The 19,703-nt window shown below is 46.7% G+C and overlaps 1 pseudogene; it reads right to left on the reverse strand.

Moving 5' to 3' along the window:
- LOC149363134 (uncharacterized) overlaps positions 1-19,485 on the reverse strand; it is a 35,950-nt pseudogene extending 16,465 nt beyond the window's left edge.
- Between the last annotated feature and the right edge of the window lie 218 nt (positions 19,486-19,703).

Consider the following 19,703-nt stretch of genomic DNA (forward strand, 5'->3'; position numbering starts at 1 on the left):
CCCCCACGTCATTGCGTCCGGCTTTCGTAGCACGTATTGTCGAGTCTTTCGGCTCAACTTGCTTAACCGGTGCCTCGACGGCACGCACTGCTGTGTCTCAGCGTCTATATTGTTTAGTCGCGATCTCAGCTGGACGAAGTAGGTCTAAATGCTGCCTTCGCACTTGTTTTGCAAAACGACCTTGGTCTACGCAGACACTGCCTCCGGGTTCGCGATCTCGCGGCTGTTATAGTACCAGTTGTTTTCACCTCGTCGCAAGCGGTCACTCAAGGAGTTTATTACTGAGGTGATTTATTATTTCTAGTGCGTCACCTCATTCCATTTAACGATGCCCTTTGCCAAGTACTCCTAAGGGCCTGGCACCATAGAATGCGCATCATGTCGTCATATCGAAGGGTGCTGTCTGGCGAGGCGAAGGAAAAGACGAAACTTCTTGCACTGGGAAGCGCTTGGCCTTCACCACAAGCGTGTTCCTTTGACTAGTGTACCCAGCCATGAATAACGGACAAAATTATATCAGGAAACGGGACATGAACACTTGCCGCTGAAACTCCTGAAGCAATAGCACAAACGCATTTGTACACTGTTCAGAGCTGCCGTATGCGCCACAACTAAGCAGCTTTCTGAAATGTGAACCCGTAGCTTTCTGAAATGGGAAGTTGAGCATTTTTTTTAAATGTGCACACAATTCCTGAAACACTCCAAAAAGTGTGACATCTGATGGGATCACTCAAGCACATCTCATCACTGAAATCGTAAAAACCGATAAGAAGTAGTATCAATACAATTCGTTTCGTAGAAAAAGAAATCAGTGTCATGGGCTGCGTACATTTAAAATAGTAGCTTCCTCGGAATGTGAAGATGTAATCAATTTTTACACAGCCCCTCGACGAGTTCAGAAACCCTGTGTTAGATTACACGCGAATAAAAACTGACCTTGTTTTGAATGATGCTGCTCCGGCAGTGTACTGTCCTCTAAAATATTTTCTGTTGAAAATTTGTCCTTTCTACATTTATTCTTGGCTTTACTTTGCGAGAGAGTGAACGTTACTTGACATATGAAGCAGTTTTCACGATCACCCTAGGCCGTTGCTTAATCTACATATTAAAAATTTGAAAAGGTCGGTGACTTTCATTGAATTTCGAAAACTCATGTTCCCGAACACTGCAGCGCAGAGGCACGAAATGGAAAGCTTAAAAAAGTTAATTGCAGAAGCTTTAGCTATGCAGACGGCCCCTCACAAGAGGGAGACAGAAAGTACAAAGGGCAAAATAGAGAAGCAGTAGTGTTAACCAAAAATTTCTTCACGTCCTCAGCGTATCACTTGTTGCAAATCTTAAAAGTAAAAGGAAGAATCGTAAATCCATGTCAAATCAAAGAGCCACAGCTCACGACACGTTGTCATGTACCAAAAGCTTTGATGGATCACAATTACTTCTTATCCATGCATTGGCCTCAGATTAAAACATTTACAAGCATATCAGAAAATCAAAGTCTTATATTTTGTCCTTTAACTAGAAATGTGCCCTTTAGATATCTCAAATTCGCATTTCACAGGCTGGGAAAGTTAAAGTTGCATTGCATCTTCTTTCGTGGTCTTCATAATGTAGTCTTTGAGCAGTTTATCCTTCAAATTAAAGGAGACAAAACGCTGAAGAATTTTTGAACAAAGTAAATTGAATTTTAAAAATCTTGAGTGATTTTGAGGACATCAAACCATCTCATTACATCAGGAAGCCTTGTACTGGTCAGTGGAAACCACAACTACACTGGCATTGAAGAGGAGAACGTGGATGAGAAAGAAGACAGAAAGAGATGCTGTAGTGGAGGGCTCCGAAATAATTTTTAGGTGACTAGGGATCATTAACGCGTACTTGCATGGCACAGCATACGGGCGACTCTTCGGTAATGGAAGAAAAAAAAACGTAAACAAAAGCATATGGCAAGCAGTATTGTTCAGCAGTCAGCTATTAGCGGACTGGAAGGGGGCTAGAAATGACGGAAAGGGAAGGTGGCGCCATTAACAAAACGAATAGTTTAGTTTATGTTTAGTTTATGGGGTTTACCGTCCCAAAGCGACCAAGACTATGAGAGACGCCGTAGGGGAGGGCTCCGGAAATTTCGACCACCTGGGGTTCTTTAACGTGCACTGACAGCGCACAGCACATGGGGCTCTAGAATTTCACCTCCAAAGAAATTCTAGCCGCCGCGGCCGTGATCGAACCCGCGTCTTTTGGGTCAGCAGCCGAGCACCATAACCGCTGAGACACCGCGGCGGCTTAACAAAACGAATGTCCAGCCACAACGCAACATCAGAGGCATTTCAGCGCTCACTACAAAGCGGGCCTTAAAAATTTGATGACCTAACGTAAACCAATGCGAACTGTCTCTCATGGAAACCACAAGTTACAAAACCATTTAATATACTTAACTCGTGAGAGAGGGTGCGTTTGTATGCGAAATATGAGAAGGATATCTCGAGGAGAGTAAAACCGATTATTACTTCTATGAAGACACTTTTAGATTGTCAGAGACAGCTTCCCAATATGTTTGATAAAGCCGCCACGGTCGCTCAGTGGTTATGGTGCTCAGCTCGCCTGCTGACCTGAAAAGCGCGGGTTCTATCCGGGCAGCAGCGGTAGGATTTCGATGCGGGCGAAATCCTAGACGCGCGTTTACTGTGCGACGTCAGTGGTCCTAAAGATCCACAGGTGGTTGAAATCATCCGGAGCCCTCCCCTACGGCGTCCCTGTTGTAATTAGGCGTTTCCGGACATTAAACCCAAAAAAGCATATTGTTTAAAGAAAGCGTGTCAGTCTTGTCATGTCTGAGCCTCCCTACTGGTTTATAACCCCGGCGAACGAAAATGTTTGCGCTGAAACGCATAACCCCGCATTGAGTTCTAATTAGGAAAATAATACGGAATGCATTAACGGCTGAAAAAGAGAAAAGCCGAGGGAAGAGCTAATTAAATATTGATATTTTGGCTAAAATTTTTAAAACGATATATGGCGATTACGCCACAGTGGCGATTGCACAATGCGATTGATGAGCGCAAGCTTGTGTTCATCGTGGGTTTTAGATACTTGTATTTTCTTTGGATGCTGCTGCCACAGGTCACTAAGTGATGAGTGCACTTGGTTTTCTGAGGGCTGCAATGACACTTTAGGGTGGGAGAAATGTGCTCTGATGGACTTTGCCATCTCGTCACTCAGCACTTTTGCGTTCAGGCTGTCCAGTAGCATTCGACCTGCGTTCAATCTGCCGCGCGTTAATGGCTCTTGCCCTCTGGATATGTGCAGCGTTTAGCACGCGACCTTGTGCCTAGGCTACGTCGATGTCCCTCCCCCAGAGCGACGTATGGACATCGGCGCTGTTGGCTTGCTCCTAACTGTTGCAGCCGGTACTGCGCAGGAACCCGGAATGCTATGTAATTCAGTGATTTTAAGAGATTATATTCATCAGCGTGTGAAGTCGTTTGACGCCGTCTTGTGGCAGCCCGTTGCCCGATCTAATTACCGCCTTTATGGTGAGCCGCGCGGCACGAAGCAATTATTTACACATTTTATAATTTCCGTCATTCCTGATAATGTTGTTTTCTACTATAACTAGCTTAGCCGAAACGCCGGAAGCGATTGTTACTTGTGTTGCGGCTGTGAGCGGCGGCAGTAGTCAACGCCGAACCAGTTAACTGCATTCTTACCGCGGTAACTACCGATCCACGCGGTCGACTACTTGGCTGCACGTGGGTCAAAAACGAGAAAAGTTCCGACTGCCGAGAAGGTAGCCATGGCCGTCGCTATCACTGCGCAACCGTAGGCAGTCGTGATCTCAGAGTCACTAACCGCATGTAGAAATATTAAGGGCCGGAACTGTGAGCAGGATGCTCGGATGCATAAGGATACAAACTTTGAAAGAGCACTCATAATGTGGTGCCCTAGGCTCCAAGACGCAAAGGGAATGAAATTTCTCACGACCTAGCCGCGAAATACTGCCTCGAGCATCATCGCAGAATGGCCGCACTATCACGTACCACTTCACACCTTTGTTGAAATCCTACAGAGCAGCAAGCTACAATAATCAGGATTTCCAAAACCGTTGAAATAATTAGTTGAGGGTGAAAGAATAACGTTAAGAAGGATACAGATCAGTACCTTTCACGCCCACAAAATTACTGAATACCTTTTACTCAGAGTCTGACCGGCCAGAATTCCGGAATTGGAAGAAATTGCCGATCTCTACCACATGCTCTGGACCTGCCAGAAAAACAAGGCCACATCCCTCAACCCTTCCCCAATTCATAACCAGCGGCAGGCCACCCTGCCTGATGCAGGCCGGGAGAACCAGAAATAGCTCGTCAACAGCGCCCCCGTAGCAGGCTCGAGCAATGGAATCCTGAAATAAGGACTCCCAAGAAAGAGTTCATGCTCACTTTCACCAATAAAAATTTTGAACAAAACCAGTGCGCAGCATTTACCGCAGCAACGGGACAGTCATAAGTTTTCCTTTTGCTGATGAATAGAACTCAGTGAAAAAATTGACAAGCTATTCCATTGCCTATCCAATGCCGTTGTAAGGAGGCCATCCGAAGTTGCTACCCTCACCAGCAGATGTGAATAAATACAAAAAAACTTCAGTTATTTTCTTTGTGCATAAAAAGGATCCACATATACTTAAAACAGAAGTGGTTTTCGACACTGACTATGATTTTCGTCGTTTGCCTATGGTAAATGACACTTATAACGGCCTTTATTGACACTTGGTAAGGCGGGTTAGAGCGGGCAAGGACAGGTCCGGTCCCAGAACAGTTCACGCTCTCGTATCGCGCCGCGCGTCGGCTCTGCTGCTTCAGCTGCCGATCGTCGTCTTCTCGTCTCGCGCCTCGCGTCGGTTCCGCTGCTCCGTCTGCTGATCATCTTCCTCTTTACATTTCGCCTCGGAGGAAAAAGCCATCCTGGCGACTTAGGGGGTCAACACGACGCAAGGGTCGTAGTGCGGATTCAAATGCGAAACGTGGACGGTCTCACGCCCACGTCGTCGGAGATCGGGTGATGGCGTCATGGGCTCAACGATGTAAGGGACGGGAGAAGTGCGCTCAAGGACGCGGTAGGGTCCGTGGTAGTTTGGCAGCAACTTGCTAGAGAGTCCTGGTGCAGCAGAAGGCATACGGAGCTAAACAAGGGATGCGGCTGAAAAGTGTCGGTGCCATGGGAGTGGTCGAAGCGGAATTTCTGGCGCCCTTGGTCGTCAGACGTGAATGGCCGGGCGAGCTGGCGGCACTCTTCAGCGTGTCTGGAGGCTTCAGATACGGTTGTGGATTCCGACAAATCAAGATGATAAGGAAGAATAGTGTCGAGCGGCGAGGATGGTTCACGGCCGTACAGAAGGAAGATTGGTGAGAAACCAGTAGTGCTCTGCGTAGCGGTGTTGTAGGCATATGTGACGAAGGGGAGGACGACGTCCCAGTTAGAATGGTCGGCCGCCACGTACATTGACAACATGTCACCTAATGTTCGATTGAAACGTTCAGTCAAGCCGTTCGTCTGGGAATTATAGGCAGTAGTGGTGCGGCGAGTAATGTTGCGTTGCTGCAGGAGAGATGAAACGACGTCTGACAGGAACACCCGCCCACGGTCGCTCAACAGTTCACGCGGGGCTCCGTGCCGAAGTATGAAATGGTACAAGAGGAACGCTGCAACATCCCGCGCTGTAGCAGCGGGGAGGGCGGCTGTTTCGGCGTACCGTGTCATGTGGTCGACAGCGACGATGACCCAGCGGTTTCCTGCAGCAGTGTAGGGAAGTGGTCCATACAGGTCAATGCCAACTCGGTCAAATGGCCTGGATGGGCAAGACAAAGGCAGCGTAGGGTCGGTCAAATTATGATGACCGAGCTTGCGGCGCTGGCAATCGGGGCAGGAACGGACGAATTTTCGAACGTATTTGTACATGCCGCGCCAGTAATAGCGGAGGCGAAGCCGGTTGTAGGTCTTGAAAGCACCGCTGTGACCAGCTTGCGGGTCGCTATGAAAGGCTGCGCATATTTCGGAGCGTAAATGGCCAGGGATATAGAGCCATTTGCGACCATCAGGGAGATAATTTCGGCGGTACAAAATCCCATCATGAACAGTGAAGTGGGTAGCCTGACGGCGGATTGCACGCGGTACCGACACGACAGAACGGCCTGAAAGATAGCGTACAAGAGAAGTGATCCAAGGGTCCTTGGACTGCTCGTTGGGCATATCGTCCAATGACAAGGGGGCGCAGTCGATCGCGGGAGGAGAAGCACATTCATTGGCTACAGGTGAACGAGACAAAGCGTCGGCGTAGTTGTGCTTCCTGCCAGAGCGATAGATCACACTAATATCGTACTCTTGAAGGCGTAAGGCCCACCGGGCGGGGCGGCCATTTGGGTCTTTTAGGGAGGACAGCCAACAAAGGGAATGATGGTCCGTGACGACCGTGAAAGGCCGGCCGTATACGTAAGGTCGAAATTTCCCGATCACCCAAACGATTACCAAGTTCTTTTTCGGTGACTGGGTAGTTTTGCTCTGGCTTCGTCAGGATGCGGCTCGCGTATGCAACAACATACTCCGCATACCGCGGTTTGCGTTGAGCAAGAACAGCACCGATACCAACGCCACTGGCATCTGTGTGGATTGCAGTTGGAGAAGCTCGTTCGCATAGGAACTAGCTCGTTCGCATAGCAAGGCTTTTAGCATTTAGGTCAAGGGGAGAAAGGAATGCAGCGGAAAATTAGTGCCGTGTACTCGCTCACTGCAAAGCGATAGACTCAGGCTGTCGCACTTCGTACTCGTATATCAAAACGCCGTGACATCCCCCGGCCTGCAACATTTGCTAAATATCTTTTTGTTGTGATAGGACCTCTCTGAAGAGGGTGATCACGTTTTGCAATCCTTTTGTTCAGGGAGTGCAGATAAAGGCGAGACAACACTGCTACGCATTTCTTCTTGAGCAAGTAAATAAAAGGGACGATCTTCAATTTGAAACCAATTCCTTTATTTCTTGTTTCATATATCCTTTGACTGACTTTACACATACAGTTTTAAAGGGTCACATTAGTGCGAAGGACCTGCATAGCCGCTGAACGTTTGAAAACTTGCTAAAGAGTTCACGAAAAGCCACTCTACAGCTGCTATCGTGAGCCCTGGGTGACGACGAAAATTTGGCATGTCAGGCGCTTCGGTGTAGTGACGCGCCGCTCGCGGCTAACCATCCAAAACATGGCCTCCTTCATGCTGCCTTGTATAGTACATGTTTATGATCCGAGACAATCTGACAGCTATTACAACAACAGCATTTTGTGTCAGAGCATGCCGTTTAGTTCAAGGGGTGCAAAAGCCTATATGATGCCAACTCTTTTTCATCAAGTGAGCCAATTTGTCTAGAAACCGCTGTTTCCGGTCTGAAATATGGGCTGCCAAATCGCCGAAAAAAAGAACCGTTAGAGAGCACTGCGGCACCAGGATTGGAGAAATGTGTAAGCATGACGTCACACCCTATGTACTCACAGAAAGACGTCGGCGTAACACTTACACACATTTCACGTCAACTGGGACACGTGACCGGAAGTCGAGACCCTCAAACCAGAAGTCGGTCACTCATCGATCACTTATCGATGCATTATCGATATCACAATTAATTGTCTTACTTAATCAAGTTCCATCAATTGCCCATCTGAGATTTCAAATTTGGCGTCTCGCGTTGGCTCCGCCCGCACTTCCGGCCACGTGGTGCCATGCTTCCGGCGTTTTCAAATTTAGCGCCACTTTTTTCCGGCCCCGACCACTTTTTGGACCTTCTTGCTGTAATTAATTAACTAGTTAACCCACCTAAACCACCCAATGTCCCGTAGGAGATTTTTTGATTCTCTATACGGTGGTACCATTCTTTTTCGATTAAACCCATTCGTTCGGTTGGAATTGCACGGAAAACCTCGTGATGACACGAAACCGCAAACATAGCTATAGAATCCTTAAGGATTTAAAAAGTAATAAACATTTGTCGGCCAGCGATTTTGTGGCACGCAAGATAAAACGAAGCGGCAGATATCTGCGTGGTTGATATTGTAGGCTTTTGTCCCCGCAGCGAAGGAACAACCGAATCGGACCTAGGCCAGAACAGGGCTGCGAGCCGTGGCTTCACATCCGACAGCCAGACGCCGTCATTGAGTTCTTCCTCTTGGAGGGGAGCGCTTTGGCCGTGCTATAGGCCCTGCCAAAGGAGGGCGCTACAGCGCTATACTTGTTCTCAGAAACCGAATTGATGGCCAGCAGCGCAGAAACACGGGAGACGGGAAGTCGGACACGGCGCACGTGGGCCTGCCGATGTCAGGTGACACTGCGAGAAACTGAATTGTGGTCACCAGGTACGCTGGCTTAAGGCGGCCCAAACGGACTCTCTCCTCGTGGTCATTGTGAAGGAAGGTGGCAGCTTTTAGGGTGCGGCGAAGGGCGCGGAATGGCGTGCCGCAGGCCGCAGTGACTGGTGCCCGGTGAGCGTGGTGGCGAACGAAAACGTACATGTATGAAGGTGACGAGATCTAGGTCCATGAAGAAGGTGTTGCGATGCCAAGGGCGAGGCGAAAAAGGTCGGACGTCGTTAATACAGCCTACAAGAGGCTGTAAATATTCTTGAGGCCTGTCTGGTATCCGCGCTGATGTGAAGAAGTCCCCGGGTAGACGCAGGGAACTACCGTACACCAGCTCTGCTGCAGACCACTGTAGGTCTGCTCGGAGAAAGGCCCTTTAAACCAAGGAGCACAAGGAGCAAGGCGTCAACCCTGTTGGCGCAATTGGGACGGGTAGCTAGGGCGGCGTTCAGTTGGCGGTGTAGGCGTTCCACCATGCCTTGGCGCATAGACGGTGCGTAGTGGTGGGGCAATGCGTTGCGCCGAGAATGCGGTTAAGGTAAGGAAGCAGGGCAGACTGAAGTTCGTGTACCTGGAGACCACGACTGACTGCCTCGCAGTGCCATCTAACATCGGCAGCCCCTGTCCGCCGTCTCCGACTCTCCGTTTCTCCTCCTGCGCTGCCGGCCCTCAGTGCGGTTTCGACGAGTCTAGGCGGAGGGGCCTTGTAGCGCCCTCTGTGGCTGCGCCTACATCACGGCCAACGCGCGCCCCCACAAGGAAGAACTCAAAGACGGCGTCTGGCTGTCGCACGTGAAGCCACGGCTTGGAGTTCAGTTATGTTCAGAACATAACAGCGAGTCGTCGCTTCACCTCCCCACCCCCGTACCCCAACCCCACTCAGGAGGACTGGGAGGCAACCCTGCTCGGCTGCTCCGACCTACGGGATCAAAAGACCTTGGTCCCGAGTACACGGGCAGCGGTCTCGTTCAATGGTTTCTCGGACTTAGGATGCCACCTAGAGTGCAGAGCCTCTAATGAGGATCTCCGCTCCTATACTACGCAATGAAAGGTTTTCACCACCACCATGGCTTCACGCGCCACAGCCAGGCGCCGTCAGTATTTCATGCCCAACATTCTTGAAGAATAATTTTGAAAATTTCAAAATTGTTAAACCCTGTTGTGGAAATAACAACGCTAATGGTCAATTCTTCTGACATGTAGCAAAATCTTATTTTTTAAGTGTTCCCACGAAACGCTCCGAACAGTTAAGGCTGCCATAGGCAACCAATGGGAATGCTTTTGACGATAGCAAAAACGTTAATAGCGAAAAAATATACAAGCTTGCCGTCAGCTGATCTGCGGATATATTGATTGTTATAGTGAAATCTTAGTTATTTCAAAAAGCTTCGGTCATAAGGATTTTCAGTTCAAACATGCTTTTGGCTAAAATTGTTGGGTGCGTTCGTGGCGAAAACACCAATAACACCGACGAGTTCCCTCTGAAACGATACTCCCGGCTTCAGAGCGCTCTAATAGGTTGGCCATAATAGTAATAATAACAATAATGTTTATTTCGCCAATATACGGTGCACGATGGCCCATAGTGAAAGCAGTCCAATGACAGCTTGACTGCGCTACGGGCATTAAGAAAATAGCTTTTTAGCTAAAAATATGGCTTTTTCAGTATAGTACTACCAGTGTTGGTGGACACCAGGAAACCGGTGAATCGTTTTAAGAAGTTATATGGTTAACTAATTTTTATTAATGCAATTTTTAACTATTAGAGTTAGGCGCCTAGTTGCAATTAGATAGTTGTAGCCAGTCGGTAGTAATAGTCTAATCAGTTTTTAGAGTTTAGAAAATGCGATCATCCTTCGCGCTGCAGAACGACAAAACTTGGCTTGTTGACTAGTTACGTGCACTGGAAGGTTGCTTTGCCTCTATGTTTTTCGAAAGCACATGTATTTTCCCATTATGTAGCCTAATTTAGTCCACCCACAGCGCCGAGGGTAATTCAGAGTTCGATATTCTGAAAACTCACATTTCTGTTACTAACGACTGGCTAAAAAATTTGTAATCTGAACCAGTTCCATAGCAGTGATTGCTAAAAACTTAATTATCAGAAAGAAGTTAACCAGATTTAAGGCAATTTATCGTTAACCAGATTAAGGCCATTAATCTAGGCCAGATTAAGGCCATTAAACTAATTTAGTGTGTCGGCTAACATTTGTAATACATTGCACCAAATGCCATAGATTTACAACAAAAATTCTAGTTTTGAAAATTACTTAAAATCTTCCCTGAAACACCTGGTGCATGTCATGGAGGCTGCCGCGCATACGCTGCAGGAGCGTATCATCGTCTCGTTTCCCCTCGCCCCCTTCTCCAGAGTATTCGAGTTTCCACATCCGCTCCCGGCATAGGGTGTCGGGGAAAACAACCATTTCTGAATATACACTTTCATCTGTTGCACCCAACGTGACCTAATTTAAGTTAAAGCTTGCTTACGTCTTTTTCAAACTTGAGCTCCACCGAAGCAGCTTTCCATGCAATTATTATAATATGTGGTCAAAAGTACAACTGCAACTAATTACGATGCTGCAGAGAGAAAAGCGCTGAAAAGAAGGCTACAATAGCTTATATGCAACAAGGTCAAGGGTAAGCATATTTTTTCCACTTCAATCGCACATTTGGTAACCTAGTTTGATAAAGAAATTGATTCCCTATCGAAAGAGCACCTACTTGGTAGCCCCAGTAGCTCCACTGGTTAGATATTTAGTTGTGTGAACGTAGTGGCTATAAATTGCACCTTATTCCTCTAACTTTTAAGGCGGAAGCCTTTAATGTCTCATCGTTGTAAGCAGGAGTTGTCGACAGAAATGTCACGCTTTTCAATTGGCCGAAATTGTCGTGACGTCACAGTGCGCGAATTTCAAACAGTGCCAATAGTACTTCAGCTAGTAACCATGCAACCAATTAATAGGATGGTATAGTGATGCTCCAAGTAAGTGGGACTGAGTTCAGTTAAATAGTTAATTAACCAATAGCCTAATTAACCTTTCTAGTGAGACCAGGAAGATAAATAAAACTGAATAGGAAATTGGTCGAGTTGGGGAATCGAACCAGGGTCTCCGGAGTGCGAGACTAGCACGCTACAACTCCGCCATGCCAGCTCGATGGTTTAGAATGGACAAAGGCGCGTCTAGTGAATACGGTGTCTTCGTTCACTCCCATCTTCCTCCCTTCCCCTACGGCGAGGTTCAGGTTTCCACCGAGATATGTAAGACAGATACATTTCCTTTCCTCAAAAACCAATTTACCGACAAGCAAGGCATCGAGCCGAACGGGCGATGGCGTGATGTGGACTCCCTGACGGTGTTGCAAAACCCTGTCGCGTTCCACTCTTAGAGGCGAAGCTTAACATCTTAACCACACATCAGTGGCACAAGCAGCAACACCGCGCATATGGCTTTCGCCTCACCGCACTTTAGGTCAACAAAGTGCCCCTCTAAATTTTTGTGCGCTTTCTGGGAAAGTGTGCGGTGGGAATAAATCAAACTAGCGTCTCTACGAAGCACCCATAAACAGACCGATTCAACCAGCCGTTGCTGTGTATAACGTTTCTTTGTGAGTTGTGCTTATGTACTGCCCTGTCGTGTTTCTATTTTCATGTTTGCAGTATTCTAGGTTGTAATTTTTTAATATTGTGTGCAGTCATTTCCTTGATGTTATATTTGGAAATACACTTTTTCTAAACACAGCCCAGTTGCGCTTGGTTACCGCAGCCGCAATCCACTCTGGAACTCATGGTGCTCGTGCGACGGCCGCGTCGGCGCGGCGCGTGAATAACGCGCGAGCAGCAGTCATTTTTGCACTTCCGCGTGGTGTTTCGCAGCATTTGTGCACGGTTTGTGGCGCACGTGGATTTTCTGATCCATGCTTTCTCTTCCTCTCTCTATATAAATCTATATGCTCTACTCTATACTCTACTCTATATAGGGTCATTTCTTTAACCTACACCAGCTACACCAGTGTAGCAAAGCTTCATTGGAGGTATTGGACGTTTGCTACACTGGTGTAGCTGGTGTAGGTTAAAGAAATGGCCCTTATGCTTATTCTTGAGCTTGTTCTGTTTGAGCTCTTATACACTTGCCTACAACGCTTTTCTCTCTCTAGCATTGTGAGGGACTATGGTCCCTTTGTATGAATAATCAGTCCAATAAACTTCTCTTCAAAGGAACTTTCTTTGTACTTCTGCCAGTATATTATACTACGTGCACGGAATGCTACTTCTGTGCAGCTACAGTTTGTGATAACTCCAAAAAGGTGATGCTGGGTGCAACAGAGGAAAGTGTCATCAATAAAAACAAAAGCCTATTTTTTTATTTTGCGTCTTTTTGGGAACCGTTGCTTTGGTGACACCCACCCTGGATTTGGCACTTTGTAAAGAAGAAAGGTCCCCAAAACTCCGCGTAAAATTCGGTGAGAGAGGCAACTAAAAAGCGTCTTCAGTGTATTTGATTTGCCTATAGACTACCTCTAGATCAGTATAGGTTGGTAAATCGCAAAATTTTAAGTTCTTAAGCTTCATCAGTGCCTGTTACACGTAGACAAGCTCTGCGGGAGACACTTCCGTTTTAGCTGGCAAGTGATCAGTTTCAGGTTCATGCTGCTTCATCAAGCCATCTCTGTAGCGACGTCTTCCAATGTAAGGTTGTGGGGAAAGAACTGCGTAAAGTTGACTTTCACACTCAGGATTCCACAGTGCGTGGGTGCTCGATGCCCGTATTTACTACTCATACTTCATTCTGCCGCAGTAAATGATTTGGGCAAGTGTTAGGTAGAGTTTTCCTTCTTTATGATTTCATAGAACGACAGAGGGTGCGGTAGCAAAGACGAGAAAACGGAGAATAATTCCTGTTAATTTGTGCTCCTAATTCCAACCATACGTCCGGCTGGACTTTAGCAACCTGCCAAATACGAGCGAATATGGTCCCCGTGTGACCCAATATTTTCCACTATAAGTAAAAGAAGAGGACAAAAGACTTGGCTGGTTATTGCGCTGATGTTTAGCAATCGATGAAAGTGCTCAGGATTTGTACTGAGAAAATAGTGAGTGGGAACATGGTCGTCCTGGGCGCCCTGAATTGTCTCGCCTTATATTTTACACTACACATGAGTTTGTCTCAGCTTATAACCTTGAAACTTCTTACCTCGCTCGTAATGCGGAGTTTTCTTGCTGGGGAGCAGCAAGACACTTTGTGGACGTACGCATCCACTAGATGCTTCGGTGAGAACAAAGAAGAAACACAAGCGCGTATCATTTTTGAAAGAAAGAGGGTGGTAAAGAAATAAATTCACGAGAACATAACTACGTATAGGGGAATGCCTAGAAGGAGTCTGAAAATTGCTAACACAAAACTGCGAACACAGTCTGGAGATGACAAAAGCGTGCATCGATAAGCGTAAGAATATTCTGTTCGCAAAAAGTGCGAAAGTGACGCTCAAGTGTTTTCGTAGTCAGCTTGAGCGTTTAAAAATGCGAACGTTCAAGTGACAACCGCAGCGATCACCCCACTCCTCCAGTCTCAGAAGTTGGGATTTGTACTGCACCCTCCGCGATTCAGTACTGACGCTTCTTTTTTTTTTTTTAATGGTACACTACAGATGCCCCGACAGAAAGGTGCTGGGAGCGCGTATCATTTAAGGCGCCAAGTAAAGCGCTGCCTCTCGACCGCTCCCCGGAATACAGCTAAAATGGCGGCCTGGTTTCTCTGGTAATCGCGACCATGTGCAACGGGCTCTGTTCCTCTGTTGCTATAAGAACACTAACACTCTGTTGCTAAGTGTTAGTGTGCGACGTGTGGGCGTGGTCGTCATCTGTACGCCTCAACCTATAGTAAGTCGGCGATGCTTGCTTGTTTACCTGTATTATTGGCCATGGTTATGCTGTCGCGGACGACCGCTGCAGACAGACAGATACACGGAGGGCGGAAACCTGCGCGTTAGGAGTTAACGTTCAAAAAATTGCCGGTGGGGCATGTGTCTTCGAGAATACTAAAGCGAGGGATTGCCAAAGGAATGAAATTTGAGATGATATGTATGCCTTTTTCCGGAAGCGAATACTGTGGCTTCAGCTCCAACAGTCGTTTTATTTTGTCGGAAACCGAGGCGTTGAGATGCGTGTCGTTGCTAAATAACTTCAAGGGGTGATAATATACCTTGAAGCACCTCATCAACACTGTTTTGTAGCTTGCAGTGGTTCACTGGAATGAAAAGCAAGATTGAACACTCCAAACATCCCGTACGTTCCTTCAATACACGAGTAAACCCATGAAGTTCTCTTTCTTCAGGACCTTTTGAAATCATTCCTGTTCATCATAGTATGTATTCATCGCTTTTCTAGCTTTTCCGTGTCCAACCAGCGAGTATAACCACCATTTAACAGAAGCTACCCTACGTGAAATTGAGGAGGTAGGCTTGTCTCATTGGCCTTTAACTATCTACCCACAAATTTCCGAATATAATTTCCCGTGCACGTATTATATGCATCTACCTAATGCATTTAATTTCGCTTGAAATTGAATTGATTTCGCTGCACTATCACATGGTAGGCAATATCCTCTCTGCGTTGTGTGTCATGCTCAAGTCCATTTCAGATCCATTTCAGCAAGGCAGTCAAATACTGCTTGTTCCCTAAGCCATTGCGCTCTGTTCTTGTGTATGAATAATGGCGCTATATTTTTCATAAGCAGTCAGCTGCGTTCTTCTTAGTTCAATGAAGGAGCAGTTGACGTCAAGCCAGCGACCTCGCCGTAGATAAAAGTCAGGAATTTGCACTGGAAGACACACGCGCTTCTAAGAAGAGAAATGCGGGCGCGCTCCTCGGTATGTGACTGGTTTCTTTTGTACTTATAATGCCACGAGAGGACCCGTGCGGTGAGGAATTTGCTTGATAAGGACAGCATCGGGGACTGCAGAGAATGTTGTCGGATTTGTTTAGCATTTTGCAAGAAAGAAATCCTGCTGTCATCTAAGACAGAACCATTTTTTTCGGAGACAGGCTTTGATAAACTTTTTGTCACATGAATTTTAATGATCCTTTCCTATGCAACGACACGCATATGTATTTAACAAACAGCAGCGGCGCTGATGGAAACGTCAAAAATAGGAATCAGAATCTTTGCTATGCTTGAGAACATGCAGTATTATTCGTAGCACAACTTCACGTGGCGAGCGAGTTGGTCAGACGTACTTGTTAGCGAGACAGCGCAATGGCACCAGGTCAAAAGCACAAAAAGGGAGGATACACAGCTCTGATATTTGTAGTAATTGACGCTTGGACTTGTCACTATACTTAGAACAAGCTGAAAAGCCTGACTTTTACTTGAATTGTCTTACAAGCCTGAAATCATGCAAATGATAACCCATGGGAGATTGCACAGTGTAGTTTACCGCCGCACAATTAGCCTGCCGTCGGCAGCGTGAACCAAAATTCCGGATTGTACGAAGAGGCGATACGTCACACCAGGAAGGCATGATTTAAAAATGAACTAAAGCACAAAAAACTGGTGATTGGAAGATTGCGACATGGCTCAGACCTCAATAGGGAGTGCAAGTGTATAGATTGATGAATTAGTCGAGAATCCATCCCCTGACCCCTGAGGTGACGCTACACTGACCGCTGACCTCTGCGACACGCTACCACAAGCCCACGCTTGTGTATTCTCCTTGCTGTCTTTACTTTACGAAACAAAATGCACATCACAAAAATGAGAAAATTGAGCCGGTTTACAGGCCACTGGTCTCATTATAAATTTTGCTAAGCCAGGCAGTCACGTTCGTACAGCTTGGTTAAAGCGGAGGAGGTTAATTTGTATGTCGTGTGGTGCTTCACACATTGATTGTGATCGTGGAAGAGGAAACAATGTGCATGTCCACGTCAGCAAAAAGAACCACTGACGGAAGCAATGTCGCCCAATTTCGGAGTGTTGATCGGGCCAAGACATATTCGATCATCGTTTTAAACAAATGGAAAGAAAATAATATCACCTCTTTTGTACGGCAGGCCTACATCTTGCAAAGCGTTCCGTTGCAAAGCGCTTCGTGCACACGAGTGTGCAGCTTAATCTGTCGATGGATCACTCCTCCTAGGTCTTTATCAGCCCAGCATAGTCTGCCTCTGCAGGGGCTACCACTTTATTTTATTTTTCGGGGACTTGCCATGTGGCGTAAGAATAGGTTGGCGACTTGCTCTTATTGACTTCGGGTAATTGCGTCTTCGAAAAAGCATTGCGATTTCATCGCTGCGCTTTCGCTTTTCGCTTCATCCCGCTTTATGCAATGTCGTTTTTGAATCAGCCCGCTACGCCTAGAGCTACAATAGAAATTCGCAGCTCCTTTGAGAGTCTGTCGCTTTACAGACACGGCAATTTTACTGGCTTGAAGTTGGAGTGGTGCTCAAGCGCAAAAGTGGCACCTTCCTAGTTTGCCTGTCTCTTGTGTCAGGAGCATTTGCCTTCACAAGCATACAGTTAATGATCCTGGCGCTGTTGTCACGTCTCAGTTGCGCTAGATCGGAAGTCAGGATCATGTTGCTGTTGACCGTATCTGCAAGCTTTGCGGCCACGTAGCTCCCAGTGTGCAACTATGTTCTGCTGCCGAGAGAAATTTTCGGCTGTCTTTCGCTTTACAACGTAAAGGGTATCTGAAGCGAACAAATAAGGCCGACTTGGCAGACAGTCTACAACAATAGGTGCGATGGGGGGGACGGATGAAGCGGTACGATGTCGTCTGCAGCTCATGCTAGTGATGCGAGTAGTAAGGGCGCGAGGGCGCCGTCAAGCCGAGGGTGATGGCAGTGCCGCCACATCATATCCCTAATCGGTAAGGCAAGCTGCCACGAAGCGAAAAGAAAATTGAAGAGCACAAAACCAAAGCAGCCAGCGCTGATCTTCCGTGCTCCGATGTCTGTAACTGCCTTTGTGCTCTTTTCTGGTAACACTGGTTTTTCAGACCAAATATGGGTTCGCTTTTACGCTTACTTCGTTTTATTTTCGTTTTAACTTCAGTGTATTAGGTTGAGAAGAAACATGCACAGGATACTACTGAGTACTTTTTACTTACACGGTGATATGAATGGCTGTGTGGCAGAACGCGGGTACAAGTGGTTGTGCAGCTCTTTGAAATTCGACTCGTACAGGGGGACCCATGATCTGCGCTGTAAGAGTGGAACTTTGCGCCATCGGCTGCTGTAGCAACAAGAACGGCCAATAGATATGGATGAAAATATTATTATGAATATAGTTTAGAAGAGCACGTTCTTCGGCCTTCATATGTTGCGGTAGTCATTGTAGCGCTAACACAAAATGCATGTTTAGTAAAGTCTAGATCATATATTAGGCCCATTTAAAATTTGTCCAGCTCTTTTACCCTGTTAGTAGAAGCTGTAACATGTAAAGAACTGCTTGGCATATCAAATGGGTGATTTGTCAGAGAATGCTTCATCAGTATTATTTTTAGCACTTCCAGATTGGAACAAACCCGTCCTTTCCGCAGCGAGCAAAAACTATATATAGTAGATCATAGGCACTGTTCAGGTTGATAATTAGATAGTGATATTAGAGAAGGATTCTTCGCGTATGTTCAAAAGCCAAAAGTTTACTGCATATTTAAATTTGTTGTACTTTATGAGCCCATTTAAATTTTGGCGACTTAGAGCGATATTTGACGTTATTTACATCGTCAAACTTCGTGTGCAACTTCTTGATGAATCTCTCTGATCCACGGCGCTACACATCTGAGCCATAACACTGATTTATGAATCAGTTTACGGGTCTCTAGCGCTACTTTGGACACAGTGCAGGTGTAACTTACATCTCTTCATGATCATACTCAGCCGATTTGAACAAAAATTTCATTTAAGTGACATTCCCTAGACAAAGACATATAGCTTCTACCAAAAGTAACCAGGCTATGCTTACGACTTCCCGCCTTAAAAGTAAATTATCAACCGGATGTTGATGGCAATAATAGAGCCTCACGGCACGCAGGTAATCCTCACAGGTAATTAAAGCTAGCAAGCGCAGCTCCGCCGAGCCTCCGCCAAATTTTGTTTTCCATCTTCACAGCAGCATGGCAACCTTTCGCAAGTAGAGTACATGTGTTCATAATGATTTCGTGAAAGTTTTCGTTTAATAGAGTATTTTACCAAAACATTAAACAAAATCTTAAAATCATGTATGAATAAAAAAATTACGCCGAACAAGGAATTCAACGCAATCGTGAGTTTTTATGCTTATTTTTTAGGAAATTTTGGTTTGGTTTGGTGTGGTTTATGGGGTTTAACGTTCGTCCCAAAGCGCCTAATGCTATGAGAGACGCCGTAGTGGAGGGCTCCAGTGTAGTCGGTTGGAGCTGGCACCTCGCGTTCGGCTGTTGGTCCTGTTTCTTAGCGACGGGAAAGAGGTGTCTCTGCTCCTGAGGGGTGTAGGTCTTTTCCCAGGTTTGGACTGACCCTCTCTTTTCCACTGATCTTGTTCACCAGGATTTGGCTTCCCGTAGGCTTTTGCGCTTTCTGCACGTAGCGGAATTCGCACTGCGTGATATTTGTTGGGTGGGTTCATTTATAGGCTCTGCAGTCCTCCTTGCATGTAGGTTCCTGCAAGGGTGGTGTGGGCGGGTGGTTTTCCCCGAACCTCATGCACAGTAACTTCTTGGGCTTCGGGCACACGTCGGACCGATGCCCAAAGCTGCAACAATTGAAAAATGCTTCAGCTCTTTCTTTCGATCAATAGGCATAGAATGAGAACACGTGGTAGTCAAGATTTGGCAGTTCCTCTCCAGCGAATGGGATTACCATGTGCGCTCTCTTGCCAAGTCTTGCGGCGTTCGTGAAGCCCATGGCTGGGTTTCTGGCTTGAACCTCCTTAATAATGAAGTGGTCCGACTCACCGCTACGAGCGTTGTGGAGCATTCCCTCGGCAGAGCTGTCGGGGGCAGGCAGGTAGGAAACTTGTACTTTGGGCCGCTGCTCCACCTTTCTATAGGCAGTTGCATTGCTGTATGCCGGAGTACTTATCGTTATGGTGATGTTGGTCTGGCGCAGTCGCATCTTGTCCGTATGTAGCGTTTCAGGCCCCAGACCTGCTGCTTGACGGATAGCTTCGGCCAGGCGAGTTAGTCCCTCCACAGTCGTCGCGAGGGAACCTCTGGGTCTCATGACTATTTTATCGTCACTTTTCGGGAGTCTGCACAGGGCGTCTCCATAGCTTCGGCGGTGGTCTGCCTTTGTAGTCCTTCATTCCCCGGCCCCGAGCTCTCTCTTCCTCT

This window comes from Amblyomma mixtum, chromosome 2, assembly GCF_055824585.1.
Source record: "Amblyomma mixtum isolate Tamu chromosome 2, ASM5582458v1, whole genome shotgun sequence".
In the NCBI taxonomy this organism is placed as follows: Eukaryota; Metazoa; Arthropoda; class Arachnida; order Ixodida; family Ixodidae; genus Amblyomma; species Amblyomma mixtum.